This window comes from Mesoplodon densirostris, chromosome 4, assembly GCF_025265405.1.
Source record: "Mesoplodon densirostris isolate mMesDen1 chromosome 4, mMesDen1 primary haplotype, whole genome shotgun sequence".
Taxonomy (NCBI): domain Eukaryota; kingdom Metazoa; phylum Chordata; class Mammalia; order Artiodactyla; family Ziphiidae; genus Mesoplodon; species Mesoplodon densirostris.
In genome coordinates this window covers 64,370,301-64,391,870 of record NC_082664.1, presented here as the reverse complement: position 1 = coordinate 64,391,870, position 21,570 = coordinate 64,370,301, and the positions used below count along the sequence as shown (strand labels likewise).

The 21,570-nt window shown below is 39.1% G+C and overlaps 1 protein-coding gene across 2 annotated transcripts in view; it reads right to left on the bottom strand.

The window, feature by feature from the left end:
- MBIP (MAP3K12 binding inhibitory protein 1) overlaps positions 1-21,570 on the bottom strand; it is a 44,374-nt gene that overhangs the window by 3,376 nt on the left and 19,428 nt on the right. The window lies entirely within an intron of this gene.

Here is a 21,570-nt window from a genome sequence, read left to right as displayed (position 1 = left end):
TGCCAACAAATTGGACAAACTAGAAGAAACGGACAAGGTTCTAGAAACACAGCCTGCCAAAACTGAGTCAAGAGGAAACAGATAATTTGAACAGACCAATCACTAAAAGTGAAATAGAATCTCTAATTAAAAAAAAAAAAAAAAAAACAAACTCCCTGCAAACAGAAGTCCAGGACCAAACGGATTCACTGGGGAATTCTACCAAACATAGAAAGAAGAACTCATACCTATCCTTCTCAAAGAGGAGGGAACTCTCCCAAATTCATTCTATGAGGCCACCATCACCCTGATACCAAAACCAGAAAAAGACACTATAAAATAAGAAAATTACTGGCCAATATTTCTAACAAATATAGATGCAAAATCCTCAACAAAATATTAGCAAACCGAATCCAACAATACCTTCAAAGGATCACACACCATGATCAAGTGGGATTCATACCACAGTCACAAGGATGGTTCAACATATGCAAGTCAATGTGATACACCACATTAACAAAAGGAAAGACAAAAACCACATGATCATCTCAATAGATGCAGAAAAAGCATTTGAAAAAATTCATCTATTCATGATAAAAACTCACAAAATGAAAATATCTCACCATAATAAAGGCCATTTATGACAAACCCACAGCCAACAGAATATTCAAGGGTGAAAAGCTCAAAGCCTTCCAGCTAAATTCAGGAACAAGTCAAGGATGCCTACTCATACCACTTCCATTCAACATAGTATTAGAAGTCCTACCACAGCAATCAGACAAGGAAAAGAAATAAAAGGTATCCAAATTGGAAGTGAAGAATTAGAACTGTCGCTATTTGCAGATGACACGGTACTCTACATAGAGAACCCTGAAGCCTCCATACAAAAACTATTAGAACTGATAATGAATTCAGTAAGGTAGCAGAATATGAGGTTAATATAAGAAATCTATTGCATGTCTTTACACTAATAATGAAATATCAGAAAGAGAAAAATTTTTTAAAGGCCGATATAAAACCGTGTCAAAAACAAAAAAACAAAATAAACAAAAAACTAGGAATAACTTAACCAAGGCAGTGAAAGACCTATATGCTGATAAAAAGAGCCATACTTCCCAAAGCAATCTACATATTTAATGCAATCTCTATCAAAATACCTATGACACTTTTCACAGACCTAAAACAAATAAACCTAAAAGTTACATGGAAACACAAAAGACCCAGAATTGGCAAAGCTATCATGAAGAAAAAGAACAAAGCTGGAGGTATAACACTTCCAGACTTCAAACTATACTAAAAAGCTACAATAACCAGAACAGTGCTGTATTGGCAAAAAAAACAGACATACAGATCAATGGACCAGAATAGAGAACTCAGAAATAAACCAATGCACCTATGGTCAATTGATCTACAGACCAGGTAGGCAAGAATACACAATGGAAAAAAGACAGTTTTTTTGGTGGGGCTAATGACAGACTCCAGGAGGGCTAAAGCCAAGGACTACTTCCCAGTACTTCTGCTGCCAGTGACCGTGCCCCTGTGGTGAGCCACAACTGCCCCCCACCTATGAAGGAGACCCTCCAACACTAGCAGCCATGAGGCTGACAGGGGCTTGGTGCTCTGGGCGGGTGTCAGGCCTGTGCCTCTGAGTGGGAGAGCCGAGTTCAGGACATTGGTCCACCAGAGACATCCCGGTCCCACATAATATCAATCAGCGAGAGCTCTCCCAGAGATCTCCAACTCAGCACGAAGACCCAGCTCCACTCAACGACCAGCAAGCTCCAGTGCTAGACAACACATGCCAAACAACTAGCAAGACAGGAACACAATCCCACCCATTAGCAGAGAGGCTGCCTAAATTCATAATAAGTTCACAGACACCCCAAACACATCACTGGATGCAGTTCTGCCCACCAGAAAGACAAGATCCAGCCTCATCCAACAGAACACAGGCACCAGTCCCCACCGCTAGGAAGCCTACACAACACACTGAACCAACCATACCCACTGGGGGCAGACACCAAAAACAACGGAAACTACAAACCTGCAGCCTGTGAAAAGGAGACTCCAAACACAGTAAATTAAGCAAAATGAGAAGACAGAGAAACACACAGCAGATGAAAGAGCAAGGTAAAAACCCACCAGACCAAACAAACGAAGAGGAAATAGACAGTCTACCTGAAAAAGAATTCAGCATAAAGATGATTCAAAATATTGGAAATAGAATGGAGAAAATACAACAAACGTTTAACAAGGAACTAAAAGAACTAAAGAGCAAACAAACAATGATGAACAGCATAATAAATGAAATTAAAAACTCTCTAGAAGGAATCAATAGCAGATTAACTGAGGCAGAACAGATAAGTGACCTGGAAGATAAAATAGTGGAAATAACTAGTGCACAGCAGAATAAAGAAAATAGAATGAAAAGAATTGAGGACAGTCTCAGAGACCACTGGGACATTAAACGCACCAGCATTCAAATTATAGGGTTCCCAGAAGAAGAAGAGAAAAAGAAAGGGACTGAGAAAATATTTGAAGAGATTATAGTTGAAATTTCCCTAATATGGGAAATGAAATAGCCAGTCAAGTCCAGGAAGCACAGAGAGTCCCATACAGGATAAATCCAAGGAGAAAGACACCAAGACACATATTAATCAAACTATCAATAATTAAATACAAAGAAAAAATATTAAAAGCAGCAACAAAAAAACAACAAATAACATACAAGGGAATCCCCATAAGGTTAACAACTGATCTTTCAGCAGAAACTCTGCAAGCCAAAAGGGTGTGGCAGGACATATTTAAAGTGATGAAAGGGAAAAACCTACAACCAAGATTACTCTACCCAGCAAGGATCTCATTCAGATTTGAAGGAGAAATCGAAAGCTTTACAGACAAGCAAAAGTTAAGAGAATTCAGCACCACCAAACCACCTCTACAACAAATGCTAAAGGAACATCTCTAGGCAGGAAACACAACAGAAGGAAAAGACCTACAAAACTAAACCCAAAACAATTAAGAAAATGGTCACAGGAACATACATATCGATAATTACCTTAAATGTAAATGGATTAAATACTCCAACCAAAAGACAGACTGGCTGAATGGATACAAAAACAAGACCCATACATATGCTGTCTACAAGAGACCCACTTCTGACCTAGGGACACATACAGACTGAAAGTGAGGGGATGGAAAAAGATAGTCCATGCAAATGGAAATCAAAAAAAGCTGGAGTAGCAATTCTCATATCAGACAAAATAGACTTTAAAATAAAGACTATTACAGGAGACAAAGAAGGACACTACATAATGATCAAGGGATCAATCCAAGAAGAAGATATAACAATTGTACATATTTATGCACCCAACATAGAAGCACCTCAATACATAAGGCAAATACTAACAGCAACACATTCATAGTAGGGGACTTTAACACTCCATTTCACCAATGGACAGATCATCAATGAAAATAAATAAGGAAACACAAGCTTTAAATGATACATTAAACAAGATGGACTTAATTGATATTTAGAGGACATTCCATCCAAAAACAACAGAATACACATTTTTCTCAAGTGCTCATGGAACATTCTCCAGGATAGATCATATCTTGGGTCACAAATCAAGCCTTGGTAAATTTAAGAAAATTGTGAAATCACATCAAGTATAGTTTCTCACAACAACACTATAAGACTAGATATCAATTACAGGAAAAAATCTGTAAAAAATACAAACACATGAAGGCTAAACAATACGCTACTAAATAACCAAGAGATCACTGAAGAAATCAAAGATGAAATCAAAATATACTCAGAAACAAATGACAATGAAAACACGACAACCCAAAACCTATGGGATGCAGCAAAAGCAGTTCTAAGAGGGAAGTTTATAGCAATACAATCCTACCTCAAGAAACAGGAAACAACTCAAATAAACAACCTAACCTTACACCTAAAGCAATTAGAGAAAGAAGAATTAAAAAACACCCAAATTAGCAGAAGAAAACAAATCATAGAGATCAGATCACAAATAAATGTAAAAGAAATGAAGGAAACGATAGCAAAGATCAATAAAACTAAAAGCTGGTTCTTTGAGAAGATAAACAAAATTGATAAACCGTTAGCCAGACTCAGCAAGAAAAAAAGGGAGAAGATTCAAATCAATAGAAAAAGAAATGAAAAAGAAGTAACAACTGACACTGCAGAAATATAAAGGACCATGAGCGATTACTACAAGCAACTATATGCCAATAAAATGGACAACCTGGAAGAAATGGACAAATTCTTAGAAAAGCACAACCTTCTGAGACTGAACCAGGAAGAAATAGAAAATATAAACAGACCAACCACAAGCACTGAAATTGAGACTGTGATTAAGAATCTTTCAACAAACAAAAGCCCAGGACCAGATGGCTTCACAGGCGAATTCTATCAAACATTTAGAGAAGAGGTAACACCTATCCTTCTCAAACTCTTACAAAATATAGCAGAGGGAGGAACACTCCCAAACTCATTCTATGAGGCCACCATCACCCTGATATGCAAACCAGACAAAGATGTCACAAAAAAAGACAACTACAGGCCAATATCACTGATGAACATAGATGCGAAAATCCTCAACAAAATACTAGCAAACAGAATCCAACAGCACATTAAAAGGATCATACACCATGATCAAGTGGGGTTTATCCCAGGAATGCAAGGATTCTTCAGTATATGCAAATCAATGTGATAAACCATATTAACAGATTGAAGGATAAAAACCATATGATCATCTCAAAAGACACAGAAAAAGCTTTTTATGATAAAAAAAACCCTGCAGAAAGTAGGCATAGAGGGAACTTAACTCAACATAATAAAGGCCATATGTCACAAACCCACAGCCAACATTGTTCTCAATTGTGAAAAACTGAAACCATTTCCACTAAGATCAGGAACAAAACAAGGTTGCCCACTCTTACCACTCTTATTCAACATAGTTTTGGAAGTTTTAAACACAGCAGTCAGAGAAGAAAAAGAAATAAAAGGAATCCAAATCGGAAAAGAAGAAGTAAAGCTGTCACTGTTTGCAGATGACATGATACTATAGAGAATCCTAAAGATGTTACCAGAAAACTGCTAGAGCTAATCAGCGAATTTGGTAAAGTAGCAGGATACAAAATTAACACATAGAAATCTCTTGCATTCCTATACACTAATGATGAAAAATCTGAAAGTGAAATTAAGAAAACACTCCCATTTACCATTGCAACAGAAAGAATAAAACACTTAGGAATAAACCTACCTAAGGAGACAAAAGACCTGTATGCAGAAAACTGTAAGACACTGATGAAAGAAATTAAAGATGATACAAGGAGATGGAGAGATATACCGTGTTCTTGGATTGGAAGAATCAGCATTGTGAAAATGACTATACTACCCAAAGCAATCTACAGATTCAATGCAATCCCTATCAAACTACCAGTGGCATTTTTCACAGAACTAGAACAAAGAATTTCACAATTTGTATGGAAACACAAAAGACCTCAAATGGCCAAAGCAATCTTGAGAAAGAAAAACGGAGCCAGAGGAATCAGGCTCCCTGACTTTAGACTATACTACAAAGCTACAGTAATCAAGACAGTATGGTACTGGCACAAAAACAGAAAGATCAATGGAACAGGATAGAAAGTCCAGAGATAAACCCACACACATATGGTCACCTTATTTTTGAAAAAGGAGGCAAGAATATACAATGGCGAAAAGACAGCTTCTTCAATAAGTGGTGCTGGGAAAACTGAACAGCTACTTTTAAAAGAATGAAATTAGAACATTCTCTAACACCATACACAAAAATAAACTCAAAATGGATCAAAGAACTAAATGTAATAAGGCCAGACACTATAAAACTCTTAGAGGAAAACATAGGCAGAACACTCTATGGCATAAATCACAGCAAGATCCTTTTTGACCCACCTCCTGGAGAAATGGAAATAAAAACAAAAATAAACAAATGGGACCTAATGAAACTTCAAAGCTTTTGCACAGCAAAGGAAACCATAAACAAGAGGAAAAGACAACTCTCAGAATGGGAGAAAATATTTGCAAATGAAGCAACTGACAAAGGATTAATTTCCAAAATTTATAAGCAGCTCACGCAGCTCAATATCAAAAGAACAAACAACCCAATCCAAAAATGGGCAGAAGACCTAAACAGACATTTCTCCAAAGAAGATATACAGATAGCCAACAAACACATGAAAGAATGCTCAACATCACTAATCATTAGAGAAATGCAAATCAAAACTACAATGAGGTATCACCTCACACCAGTCAAAATGGCCATCATCAAAAAATCTACAAATAATAAATGCTGGAGGGGGTGTGGAGAAAAGGGAACCCTCTTGCACTGTTGGTGGGAATGTAAATTGATACAGCTACTATGGAGAACAATATGGAGGTTCCTTAGAAAACTACAAATAGAACTACCATATGACCCAGCAATCCCACTACTGGGCATATACCCTGAGAAAACCATAATTCAAAAAGAGTCATGTACCACAATGTTCATTGCAGCTCTATTTACAATAGTGAGGACATGGAAGCAACCTAAGTGTCCATCGACAGATGAATGGATAAAGAAGATGTGGCACAGATATACAATGCAATATTACTCAGCCATAAAAAGAAATGAAATTGAGTTATTTGTAGTGAGGTGGATGGACCTAGTCTGTCATACAGAGTGAAGTAAGTCAGAGAAAAACAAATACCGTATGCTAACACAAATATATGGAATCTAAAAAAAAAAAGGTTATGAAGAACCTAGGGGAAGGACAGGAATAAAGACACAGATGTAGAGAATGGACTTGAGAACACAGGTAGGGGGAAGGTTAAGCTGAGACGAAGTGAGAGAGTGGCATGGACTTATATACACTACCAAATGTAAAATAGATAGATAGTGGGAAGCAGTCACATAGCATAAGGAGATCAGCTCAGTGCTTTGTGACCACCTAGAGAGGTGGGATAGGGAGGGTGGGAGGGAGACGCAAGAGGGAGGAGATATGGGGATATATGTATATGTATAGCTGATTCACTTTGTTATAAAACAGAAACTAACACACCACTGTAAAGCACTTATACTCCAATAAAGATGTTAAAATAAAAGAAAAAAAGACAGTCTCTTCAGCATGTGGTTCTGGGAAAGCTGGATAGCTATATGTATATCAAGTCACTCCCCCACACCATATAGAAAAGTAAACCGAAATGATTTAAAGACCTAATTATAGGACATGACACCAATAAAACTCCTGGAAGAAAAACAGGCAAAACATTTTTCAGCCATAAACCACAGCAATTTCTTAGATCAGTCTCCCAAAGCAAAAGAAGTAATAGTAAGAATAAACAAACAAGACCTAATCAAACTTAAAAGCTTTTGCATAGCAAAGGAAATCATCAATAAATTAAAAGACAACCAACATGTAGCGCAGAGAAAAGACCAGCCCAGAGCATTTGGCTTTGAAGGCCAGCAGGGATGGCTTTTGGGAATCCCACAGGGTTGGGGAAATAAAGACTTCACTCTTAAAGGGCACACACAAAATTTCACATGCTCTAGGACCCAGAGTAGAATCGGTAATTTGACAGAAGCCTGGGTCAGACCAACCTTCTGCTCTTGCAGAGTCGTCCAGAGAGACAGAAAGTAGTTGCAGCTCACCCTGGTTACACAGCCACTGGCTGGTGGGCCAGCCATTTTTAGAAGCCTGGTCTAACATGCAGAGAACACTGGTGCTAGCAAGTGGCACTGTGGAATCCTCCCTCTAGATTATTAGCCCCAGGACCCAGCCCCTTCCTGGCTCAGCGGCCTGTAGGCACCAGTACTGGGATGCCTCAGGCCAAAGCAACTAAATGGGCCGGGACACAGCCCCACTCACCAGCAGACAGGCTGCCTTAAGACCTCCTCAGCCCATGGCTACCTCTGGACACAGCCCTGGCAACCAGAGGACCTAGGACCCAGCTCCACCCACAAGTGGGCAGGCACCAGTCCCAGAATCCCCTGGGTCCCAGCCCTGCCCTGGAAGCCCACTGTAACCTCTGAACCAGTCTCACCCACCAAGGGACAGACACCAACCACAAGAAAACCACAGCTCCACAGCCTGCATACCCAGACTGCCTACCAGTAGGCCATACCTTAAACTGGGACCAGCTTGGCCCTGCCCACTAGCAGGCCAACACAAGCTTCAGGATGTCCTGAATGCCACACTCAACTGTGTCAGGAACCGGCCCCACCCACCAGTGATCCAACACTAGCTCTGGGTCGCCTTGGCCATAGAATTAAGACTCCAGGACCCGGCTCTGCCTGCCAGTAGGCCAGCACTAGCTGCAGAACCTGGATTCACCCACCATGTGCAGGCAACAGCCCTGGAGTGTTCTGGACCTTGACTCCAGCCACCAGTGGGGCAAAATTAGCTCCAGGGCTACCTGGGGTTCTGCAGTCAGCCACCTTGTGACCCAGTCCCACCAACCTGTGGTTGGCAGCCTCCACACAAGGCAGGGCTTGGCAGCCAACCAGACTAGGGGCCAACAAAGCCTACTAGACCATCCACATAGCCAGCCACAACAGAAGGACCCATGCAGCCCTCATAGGGGGAACTCCTAGAGCATATAGCTCAGGTAACAAAAGGCCAGTTCTCCACTGTTGGGAAACATAACCAGCTACCAGACACATAAAAGTAAAAACAGGAACTCAGGCAAAATGAGACAACAAAGGAACATGTTCCACACAAAAGAACAAGATAAAACCCTGGAAGAAGAACTAAGTGAAGTGGAGACAGGAAATCTACCTGAGAAAGAGTTCAGGTAGTGATCGTAAATATGACCAAAGAGCTCAGGAGAAGAATGGATGCACAGAGAGAGAAGTTAGAAATTATTAACAAAGAGTTAGAAAATATAAAGAACAACCAAACAGAGATGAAGAATACAATATCTGAAATGAAAAATACACTAGAAGGAATCAACAGTAGACGAAAGAGAGGAATGGATCAGTGAGCTGGAATACAGAACAGTGGAAATCATTGATGCTGAACAAACAAAAGAAAAATGAATGAAAAGAAATGAGGGGCCTCCCTGGTGGCGCAAGTGGTTGAGAGTCCGCCTGCCGATGCAGGGGATGTGGGTTCGTGCCCCGGTCTGGGAGGATGCCACATGCCGCGGAGCGGCTGGGCCCGTGAGCCATGGCCGCTGGGCCTGCGCGTCCGGAGCCTGTGCTCCGCAACGGGGGAGGCCGCAACGGTGAGAGGCCCGCATACCGCAAAAAAAAAAAAAAAAAAAAAAAAAAGAAAAGAAATGAGGACAGCTCAGGAGACCTCTGGGACAACACTGAGCACACTAATGTTTGCATTATAGGGGCCCTAGAAGAAAAGAGAGGAAAGGGCTGAGAACATATTTGAAGACATAATAGCTGAAAACTTCCCTAATCTGGGAAAGGAAACAGACATCCAAGTCTAGGAAGCACAGAGAATCCCACTCAGGATTAACCCAAAGAGGAACACACCAAAACACACTGTAATTAAAATGGCAAAAATTAAAGTTAAAAGTAGCAAGGAAAAAGCAACAAGTTACATACAAGGGAATTTCCATACGGCTATCAGCTGATTTTTCAGCAGAAAGTCTGCAGATCAGAAAGGAGTTGCATGATATATTTAAAGAGATAAAAGGGAAACACCTACAACCAAGAATACTCTATGCAGAAACGCTCTTGTTCAGATTTGATGGAGAGACCAAAAGCTTTACAGACAAGCAAAAGCTAAGAGTTCAGCAGCACCAAATAAGCTTTACAAGAAATGTTAAAGGAATGTCTAGAAGCAAAAACAAAAGGCCACAACTAGAAATGTGAAAATTACAAAAGGAAAAGCCTCATCAATAAAGGGAAACATACAGTAAAGGTAGTAAATCATCCATGCACAAAGGATAGTAAGCAGGTTAAAAGACAAAAGTAGTAAAAATCATCTAACATCCACAATAAACAATTAAGGGACACACAAAAAAATTAGATGTAACAATATGACATCAAAAACAGTAATCATGAGGGAAAGAAGAGGACATATGCAGGGTTGTTAAAATGCATTTGAAATAAGAGATCAACAACTTAAAACAGTCATGTATATATATATGTGTGTGTGTGTGTGTGTGTGTGTGTATATATATATATAGTCTACTATATAAAAACATCATGGTAACCACAAACCAAAAATCTGTAATAGATACATACAGAGAAGACAAATCCAAATATAACACTAAAGATAGTCATCAAGTCACAAGAAAAAAAAGCAAACAAAAACAACCCCAAAACAATTAACAAAATGTCAATAAGAACATATATATCAATAATTACTTTAAATGTAAATGGACTAAATGCTACAATCAAAAGAAAGTGGCTAAATGGATAAAAAGCAAGACCTCTATATATGCTGCCTACAAGAGACTCACTTCAGATCTAAAGACTCACACAGACTGAAAGTGAAAGGATGGGAAAAGGTAGTCCATGCACATGGAAATCAAAAGAAAGCTGGAGTAGCAATATTTATATCATACAAAATACTTTAAAATAAAGACTGTTCCAAGAGACAAAGAAGGACATTACATAATGATCAAGGGATCGATCCAAGAAAAAGATGTAACAATTGTAAATACATATGCACCCCAACATAGGAGCACCTAAATACATAAAGCAAATATTAACAGACATAAAGGGAGAAATTGACAGTAACCCAATAATAGTAGGGGACTTTAACACTCCACTTACATCAACGGACAGATCACCCAGACAGAAAATCAATAAGGAATCACTGGCCTTAAATGACACAATGGACCAGAAGAACTTATTCATATACAGAGAACATTCCTTCTGAAAGCAGGAGAACACACATTCTTTTTAAGTGCACATGAACAGTCTCCAGGATAGATCACAGCTAAGCTACAAAACAAGCCTTGGTAAATTTAAGAAAATTGAGATCATATCAAGTATCTTTTCCAACCACAACACTATGAGACTAGAAATCAACAACCAAACAAACAAAAAAATCACCTGCAAAAGACAAACACATGGAGGCTACTAAAAAAACAATATGCTACTAAATAACCAATGGATCACTGAAGAAATCAAAGAGGAAATAAAAAAAATACCTGCCGACAAATGATAACGAAAAAACAACATTCCAAAATCTGTGGAATGCAGCAAAATCAGTTCTAAGAGGGAAATCTATAGCAATACAAGGTTATTTCAGGAAACAACAAAAACCTCAAATAAACAACCTAAACCTTACACCTAAAGCAACTAGAAAAAGAATAAACAAAACCCAAAGTTAGTAGAAGGAAATAAATCATAAAGATCAGAGCAGAAATAAATAAAATAGAAACAAAAATCAAGAAAATGTCATTTCCTTAAAAAAAATCAACAAAATAGATAAACCTTTAGCTAGACTCATCAAGAAAAAAGAGGGCCCAATCAATAAAATCAGAAATGAAAAAGGAGAAGTTACAGCCAACACCACAGAAATACAAAGAATCATAAAAGACTACTATGAAAAACTATATGCCAAAATGGACAAATTCCTAGAAATGTACAATTTCCCAATACTGAACCCAGAAGAAACAGAAAATACCAATATGAACAGACCAATTACCAGTAATGAAACTGAATCAGTAATTTTAAAAATCCCCAACAACAAAAATCCAAGACAAGATGGCCTCAGAGGTGAATTTTACTAAACATTTAGAGAATTAACACCTATCCTTCTTAAGCTATTCCAAAAAACTGCAGAGCTTCCGAACTCATTCTACAAGGCCATCATCATCCAGATACCAAAACCAGACAGATGCTACAAAAAAAGAAAATTACAGGCTAATATCACTGATGAACACAGATACAAAAATCCTGAACAGGGCTTCCCTGGTGGCGCAGTGGTTGAGAGTCTGCCTGCCGATGCAGGGGACACGAGTTCATGCCCCGGTCCGGGAAGATCCCACATGCTGCGGAGCGGCTAGGCCCGTGAGCCATGGCTGCTGAGCCTGCGCGTCTGGAGCCTGTGCTCCGCAACGGGAGAGGCCACAACAGTGAGAGGCCCGCGTACCACCAAAAAAAAAAAAATCCTGAACAAAATACTGGCAAAACAAATTCAACAATACATTAAAAGGATCATATACCATGATCAAGTGGGATTTATCCCAGAGAGGCAAGGATTTGTCAATATCTGCAAATCAATCAATGTGATACACATTAACAAACTGAATAAAAACCATATGAACATCTCAATAGATGCAGAAAAACCTTTTGACAAAATTCAACATCTATTTATGATAAAAACTCTCCAGAAAGTGGGCATAAAGGGAACATACCTCAAGATAATGAAGGTCATATATGACAAGCCTGCAACTAACATCATACTCAATGGTGAAAACCTGAAAGCATTTCCTCTAAGATAAAAGGATGTCCACTCTCGGGCCTCCCTGGTGGCGCAGTGGTTGAGAGTCCGCCTGCCGATGCAGGGGATACGGGTTCGTGCCCCGATCTGGGAGGATCCCATATGCCGCGGAGCGGCTGGGCCCGTGAGCCATGGCCGCTGGGCCTGCGCATCCGGAGCCTGTGCTCCGCAACGGGAGAGGCCACAACAGTGAGAGGCCCGCATACCGCAAAAAGGAAAAAAAAAAAAAAAAAAAAAAAAAAAGGATGTCCACTCTCACCACTTTTATTCAACATAGTATTGTAACTCCTAGTCACAGCAATAAAAAAAAAAAAAGAAAGAAAAGGAATCCAAAGTGGAAAGGAAGAAGTAAAATTGTCACTGTTTGCAGATGACATGACACTATACACAGAATATCCTATGGATGCCACCAAAAAACTACTAGAGCTAATCAATGAATTCGGTAAAGTTGCAGGATACAAAACTAATATATATAAATCTGTTGAATTCTACACATTAACAATGAATTATTAGAAAGAAAATAAGGAAACAATTCCATCAAAAAGAATAAAATACCTAGGAATAAACCTACCAAAGGAGGTAAAAGACTTGTACTTAGAAAACTATAAAACAAGACTTCCGGGGAAGATGGCAGAAGAGTAAGACACGGAGATCACCTTCCTCCCCACAGATACACCAGAAATACAGCTACACGTGGAACAACTCCTACAGAACACCTACTGAATGCTGACAGAAGACCTCAGACCTCCCAAAAGGCAAGAAACTCCCCACGTACCTGGGCTCGCCCCGCACTCCATACCCCTCCCTCCCCCCAGCCTGAGTGAGCCAGAGTCCCCGAAGCAGCTGCTCCTTTAACCCTGTCCTGTCTGAGCGAAGAACAGACGCCCTCCGGCAACCTACACGCAGAGGTGGGGCCAAATCCAAAGCTGAGACCCAGGAGCTGTGAGAACAAAGAAGAGAAAGGGAAATCTCTCCCAGAAGCCTCAGAAGCAGCGGACTAAAGCTTCACAATCAACTTGATGTACCCTGCATCTGTGGAAGACATGAATAGACAATGAATCATCCCAAATTGAGGAGCCGTGTGGATGAAAGGCTCTTGGTGCTGTAGCCAGGAGTCAGTGCTGTGCCTCTGAGGTGGAAGAGCCAACTTCAGGACACTGGTCCACAAGAGACCTCCCAGCTCCACATAATATCAAACAGTGAAAATCTCCCAGAGATCTCCATCTCAACACCAGCACCGAACTTCACTCAATGACCAGCAAGCTACAGTGTTGGACACCCTATGCCAAACAACTAGCAAGACAGGAACACAACCCCACCCATTAGCAGAGAGGCTGCCTAAAATCATAATAAGGTCACAGACATCCCAAAACACCCATTAGCAGAGAGGCTGCCTAAAATCATAAGGTCACAGACATCCCAAAACACACCACCAGACGTGGACTTGCCCACCAGAAAGACAAGATCCAGCCTCATCCGCCAGAACACAGGCACTAGTCCCCTCCACCAGGAAGCCTACACAACCCACTGAACCAACCTTAGCCACTAGGGACAGACACCAAAAACAACGGGAACTACGAACCTGCAGCCTGCAAAAAAGAGACCCCAAACACAGTAAGATAAGCAAAATGAGAACACAGAAAACACACAGCAGGTGAAGGAGCAAGATAAAAACCCACCAGAACTAACAAATGAAGAGGAAATAGGCAGTCTACCTGATAAAGAATTCAGAATAATGATAGTAAAGGTGATCCAAAATCTTGGAAATAGAATAGACAAAATGCAAGAAACATTTAACAAGGACCTAGAAGAATTAAAGATGAAACAAGCAACGATGAACAACACAATAAATGAAACTAAAAATACTCTAGATGGGATCAATAGCAGAATAACTGAGGCAGAAGAACGGATAAGTGATGTGGAAGATAAAATAGTGGAAATAACTACTGCAGAGAAGAATAAAGAATAAAAAGAATGAAAAGAATGAAAAGAACTGAGGACAGTCTCAGAAACCTCTGGGACAACATTAAACGCACCAACATTCGAATTATAAGGGGCCCAGACAAAGAAGAGAAAAAGAAAGGGACTGAGAAAATATTTGAAGAGATTATAGTTGAAAACTTCCCTAATATGGGAAAGGAAATAGTTAATCAAGTCCAGGAGGCACAGAGACTCCCATACAGAATAAATCCAAGGAGAAATATGCCAAGACACATATTAATCAAACTGTCAAAAATTAAACACAAAGAAAACTTATTACAAGCAGCAAGGGAAAAACAACAAATACACACAAGGGACTCCCCATAAGGTTAACAGCTGATCTTTCAGCAGAAACTCTCCAAGCCAGAAGGGACTGGCAGGACATATTTCAAGTGATGAAGGAGAAAAACCTGCAACCAAGATTACTCTACCCAGCAAGGATCCCATTCAAATTTGATGGAGAAATTAAAACGTTTACAGACAAGCAAAACCTGACAGAGTTCAGCACCACCAAACCAGCTTTACAACAAATGCTAAAGGAACTTCTCTAGGCAAGAAACACAAGAGAAGGAAAAGACCTACAATAACACACCCAAAACAATTAAGAAAACAGGAATAGGAACATACATATTGATAATTACCTTAAATGTAAATGGACTAAATGCTCCCACCAAAAGACACAGATTGGCTGAATGGATACAAAAACAATACCCATACATAGGCTGTCTACAAGAGACCCACTTCAGACCTAGAGACACATACAGACTGAAGGTAAGGGGATGGAAAAAGATATTTCATGCAAATGGAAACCAAAAGAATGCTGGAGTAGCAATCCTCATATCAGACAAAATAGACTTTAAAGACTATTAGAAGAGACAAAGAAGGGCACTACATAATGATCAAGGGATTGATCCAAGAATAAAATATAACAATTGTAAATATTTATGCACCCAACATAGGAGCACCTCAATACATAAGGCAAATACTAACAGCAACACATTCATAGTAGGGGACTTTAACACTCCACTTTCACCAATGGACAGATCATCCAAAATGAAAATAAATAAGGAAACACAAGCTTTAAATGATACATTAAACAAGATGGACTTAATTGATATTTAGAGGACATTCCATCCAAAAACAACAGAATACACATTTTTCTCAAGTGCTCATGGAACATTCTCCAGGATAGATCATATCTTGGGTCACAAATCAAGCCTTGGTAAATTTAAGAAAATTGAAATTGTATCAAGTATCTTTTCCGACCACAATGCTATGAGACTAGATATCAATTACAGGAAAAGATCTGTAAAAAATAACAACACAGAGCTTCCCTGGTGGCACAGTGGTTGAGAGTCCGCCTGCCGATGCAGGGGATGCGGGTTAGTGCCCCGGTCTGGGAGGATCCCGCATGTCACGCAGTGACTGGGCCCGTGGGCCACGGCAGCTGAGCCTGCGCGTCCGGAGCCTCTGCTCCGCAGCGTAAGAGGCCGCAACGGTGAGAGGACCGCGTACCGCAAAAAAAAAAAAAAAAAAAAAACAAACACAGGGAGGCTAAACAATACACTACTTAATAACGAAGTGATCACTGAAGAATTCAAAGAGGAAATAAAAAAATACCTAGAAACAAATGACAACAGAGACACGACGACCCAAAACCGAAGGGATGCAGCAAAAGCAGTTCTAAGAGGGAAGTTTATAGCAATACCTTCCACCTTAAGAAACAGGAAACATCTCAAATAAACAACCTGACCTTGCACCTAAAGCAGTTAGAGAAAGAAGAACAAAAAAACCCCAAAGTTAGCAGAAGGAAAGAAATCATAAAAATCAGATCAGAAATAAATGAAAAAGAAATGAAGGAAACAATAGCAAAGATCAATAAAACTAAAAGCTGGTTCTTTGAGAAGATAAACAAAATTGATAAACCATTAGCCAGACTCATCAAGAAAAAAAGGGAGAAGACTCAAATCAATAGAATTAGAAATGAAAAAGGAGAAGTAACAACTGACACTGCAGGAATACAAAAGATCATGAGAGATTACTACAAGCAACTCTATGCCAATAAAATGGAAAACCTGGAAGAAATGGAAAAATCCTTAGAGATGCACAACCTGCCAAGACTGAATCAGGAAGAAATAGAAAATATGAACAGACCAATCACAAGCACTGAAATTGAAACTGTGATTAAAAATCTTTCAACAAACAAAAGCCCAGGAGCAGACGGCTTCACAGGTGGATTCTATCAAACATTTAGAGAAGAGCTAACACCTATCCTTCTCAAACTCTTCCAAAATATAGCAGAGGGAGGAACACTCCCAAATTCATTCTACGAGGCCACCATCACCTTGATACCAAAGCCAGACAAGGATGTCACAAAGAAAGAAAACTACAGGCCAATATCACTGATGAACATAGATGCAAAAATCCTCAACAAAATACTAGCAGACACAATCCAACAGCACATTAAAAGAATCATACACCATGATCAAGTGGGGTTTATTCCAGGAATGCAAGGATTCTTCAATATATGCAAATCAATCAACGTGATACACCATATTAACAAACTGAAGGAGAAAAACCATACAATCATATCAATAAATGCAGAGACAGCTTTCGACAAAATTCAACACCCATTTATGATAAAAACCCTGCAGAAAGTAGGCATAGAGGGAAATTTCCTCAACATAATAAAGGAAATATATGACAAACCCACAGCCAACATCGTCCTCAATGGTGAAAAACTGAAACCATTTCCACTAAGATCAGGAACAAGACAAGGTTGCCCACTCTCACCACTCTTATTCAACATAGTTTTGCAAGTTTTAGCCACAGCAATCAGAGAGGAAAAGGAAATAAAAGGAATCCAAATTGGAAAAGAAGAAGTAAAGCTGTCACTGTTTGCAGATGACATGGTACTATACATAGAGAATGCTAAAGATGCTACCAGAAAACTACTAGAGCTAATCAATGAATTTGGTAAAGTAGCAGGATACAAAATTAATGCACAGAAATCTCTAGCATTCCTGTACACTAATGATGAAAAATCTGAAAGTGAAATCAAGAAAACACTCCCATTTACCACTGCAACAAAAAGAATAAAATATCTAGGAATAAACCTACCTAAGGAGACAAAAGACCTGTATGCAGAAAATTATAAGACACTGATGAAAGAAATTAAAGATGATACAAATAGGTGGAGAGATATACCATGCTCCTGGATTGAAGAATCAACATTGTGAAAAGGACTCTACTACCCAAAGCAATCTACAGATTCAATGCAACCCGTATCAAACTACCACTGGCATTTTTCAAAGAATTAGAACAAAAAATTTCACAATTTGTATGGAAACACAAAAGACCCCGATTAGCCAAATCAATCTTGAGAAAGAAAAACGGAGCTGGAGGAATCAGGCTCCCTGACTTCAGACTATACTACAAAGCTACAGTAATCAAGACAGTATGGTACTGGCACAAAAACAGAAAGATAGATCAATGGAACAGGATAGAAAGCCCAGAGATAAACCCATGCACATATGGTCACCTTATCTTTGATAAAGGAGGCAGGAATGTACAGTGCAGAAAGGACAGCCTCTTCAATAAGTGGTGCTGGGAAAACTGGACAGGGATATATAAAAGTATGAGATTAGATCACTCCCTAACACCATACACAAAAATAAGCTCAAAATGGATTAAAAGTGCACTCCCAGGTGAGACTTTAATCTGAGTTCCAGTTTAAACTCTTGTTATGTTTGGAACGTTAACAGAATAGGAAATAGTTATTATCTTTTGTATTTTGTGGGAAGTATTTTAGTAATATTATTTAAGATATTTGACCATATCCAAAGATTAATGATATCTACCAATTTCCATCACCCCAAAGAGTTACATAGGGACTAGAAAGTGTTCAACAGTAGACGATTGAATGAAGAGCAAAAAGGAATCATTACTGAGTAATAAATTTGTTAATCACCTTAGACTAAAGACAATGAAAAAATGATTACCAATGGTGATATTTACTCCAGTTAAACTATCATTTTTCCTATTTGCATATTTCAAAATTTATTTCTAATGAGAAGAGTTGGATTCACTTAGAATCTGCTAAGTATCATAAAAAAGAATATGAGCTCACTGGCCTGAGTACAGGGCATAAGATTGACACGTAATACTATTGCTTAAATGCCAATTCTTAAGTGCAGCACTGGAAGAATGGTTTCAAATACCTCTCAGTTAGCTTTATGCTCACTCCATCAACCTTCCCTCCCTGTCCACACCTTTTTTATCCCCTTACTTTCTTCTCTCTTTAAAGTAGTCCCTCAGATTTCCTCATCTAGACATTACACATCTTTCTTACTGTTTCTAGATTCTCACCTAATCAGTCCACCTTGAAAGAGTCTGAAACACAAGTTGGCCATGCCAGTAATGCCCTTACCTACAATCCAAACTCCGTAGGCTAGCAACTCTGGTCTTAGTGATCTGATTACTGCCCATCTCTACAGTTTCTCCTCCTTTCACTCCTTATATACAGACCTCACAAGATATATCCAAGTGCACAGTTATCCCCCAAGAGATAGGTAGAATTGTTATATTTTCTTTTTTCTGTTTTGATCAAGAAATGTGATTCTTCTCCCTTTTGAGAACGAATAGAAAAATGATGTTTCAAAATATATGACAAAAAAAAAATGGATTAAAGACCTAAATGTAAGGCCAGGAACTATCAATCTCCTAGAGGAAAACATAGGCAAAACACTCTGTGACATAAATCACAGCAAGATCCTTTTTGACCCACCTCCTAAAGAAATCGAAATAAAAACAAAAATAAACAAATGGGACATAATGAAACTTCAAAGCTTTTGCACAGCAAAGGAAACCATAAACAAGACCAAAAGACAACCCTCAGAATGGGAGAAAATATTTGCAAATGAAGCAAACTGACAAAGGATTAATCTCCAAAATTTATAAGCAGCTCATGCAGCTCAATAGCAAAAAAACAAACAACCCAATCCAAAAATGGGCAGAAGACCTAAATAGACATTTCTCCAAAGAAGATATACAGACTGCCAACAAACACATGAAAGAATGCTCAACATCATTAATCATTAGAGAAATGCAAATCAAAACTACAATGAGATATCATCTCACACCAGTCAGAATGGCCATCATCAAAAAATCTAGAAACAATAAATGCTGGAGAGGGTGTGGAGAAAAGGGAACCCTCTTGCACTGCTGGTGGGACTGTGAATTGGTACAGCCACTATGGAGAACAGTATGGAGGTTCCTTAAAAAACTACAAATAGAACTACCATATGACCCAGCAATCGCACTACTGGGCATATACCCTGAGAAAACCATAATTTAAAAAGAGTCATGTACCACAATGTTCAATGCAGCTCTATTTACAATAGCCTGGAGATGGAAACAACGTAAGTGTCCATCATCGGATGAATGGATAAAGAAGATGTGGCACATATATAAAATGGAATATTACTCAGCCATAAAAAAACGAAATTGAGTTATTTGTAATGAGTTGGATAGACCTAGAGTCTGTCATACAGAGTGAAGTAAGTCAGAAAGAGAAAGACAAATACTGTATGCTAACACATATATATGGAATTTAAGAAAAAAAATGTCATGAAGAACCTAGGGGTAAAACAGGAATAAAGACACAGACCTACTTGAGAATGGACTTAAGGATATGGGGAGGGGGAAGGGTAAGCTGTGACAAAGCGAGAGAGAGGCATGGACATATATACACTACCAAATGTAAGGCAGATAGCTAGTGGGAAGCAGGCGCATAGCACAGGGAGATCAGTTCAGTGCTTTGTGACCGCCTGGAGGGGTGGGATAGGGAGGGTGGGAGGGAGGGAGACGCAAGAGGGAAGGCATATGGGAACAGATGTATATGTATAACTGATTCACTCTGTTATAAAGCAGAAACTAACACACCATTGTGAAGCAATTATACTCCAATAAAGTTGTAAAAGAAAAAAAAACTATAAGACACTGATGAAAGGAACTGAAGACAACACAGATGACAAGATATACCATGTTCATGGATTGAAAGAATTAATATTGTTCAAAAGACCATATTGGGCTTCCCTGGTAGCACAGTGGTTAAGAATCCACCTGCCAATGCCGGGAACACGGGTTCAAGCCCTGGTCCGGGAAGATCCCACATGCCGCGGAGCAACTGGGCCCGTGTGCCACAACTGCTGAGCCTGCGCTCTAGAGCCCGCGAGCCACAACTACTGAAGCCCATGTGCCTAGAGCCCGTGCTCCGCAACAAGAGAAGCCACTGCAAGGAGAAGCTTGTGCGCTGCAACCAAGAGCGGCCCCCTCTCATGCAACAAGAGAAAACCCGTGTGAAGGAACGAAGACCCAACACAGCCAAATAAATAAATAAATAAATAATAATAATAATAAAATTTTTTTAAAGACCATATTACAAGGCCATCTACAGATTCAATGCAATCTCTATCAAAATACCAATGGCATTTTTCACAGAGCTATAACGAATAATCTTAAAATTTGTATGAAACCACAAAGACTGAACAGCCAAACAACAGAGCTGGAGAAATCAGGCTCTATGACTTCAGACTGTACTACAACCTACAGTAATCAAAACAGTATAGTACTGGCGCAAAAAACAGACATGTAGATCAATGGAACAGAATAGAAAGCCCAGAAATAAACCCACACACCTATGGTCAATTAATCTACAACAAAGGAGGCAAGATTATACAATGGAGAAAACACAGCCTCTTTGATAAGTAGTGCTGGGAAAACTGGACAGATACATGTAAAAGAATGAAATTAGTACATTTTCTAACACCATATACAAAAATAAACTCCAAATGTATTAAAGACCTAAATGTAAGACTGGAAACCATACAACTTTCAGAGGAAAACATAGGTGGAACATTCTGATATAAATCAGCAATAATTTTTTGGATCTGTCTCCTAAAACAAAGGAAATAAAAGCAAAAATAAACAAATAAGGCCTTATTAAACTTAAAATCTTTTGCACAGGAAGGGAAACCATCAACTAAACAAAAAGACCTACTGAATGGGAGAAAATATTTGTAAATGACATGACTGATAAGGGGTTAATATTCAAAATATATAAACAGCTCTCACAGCTCAACAGCAAAAAAC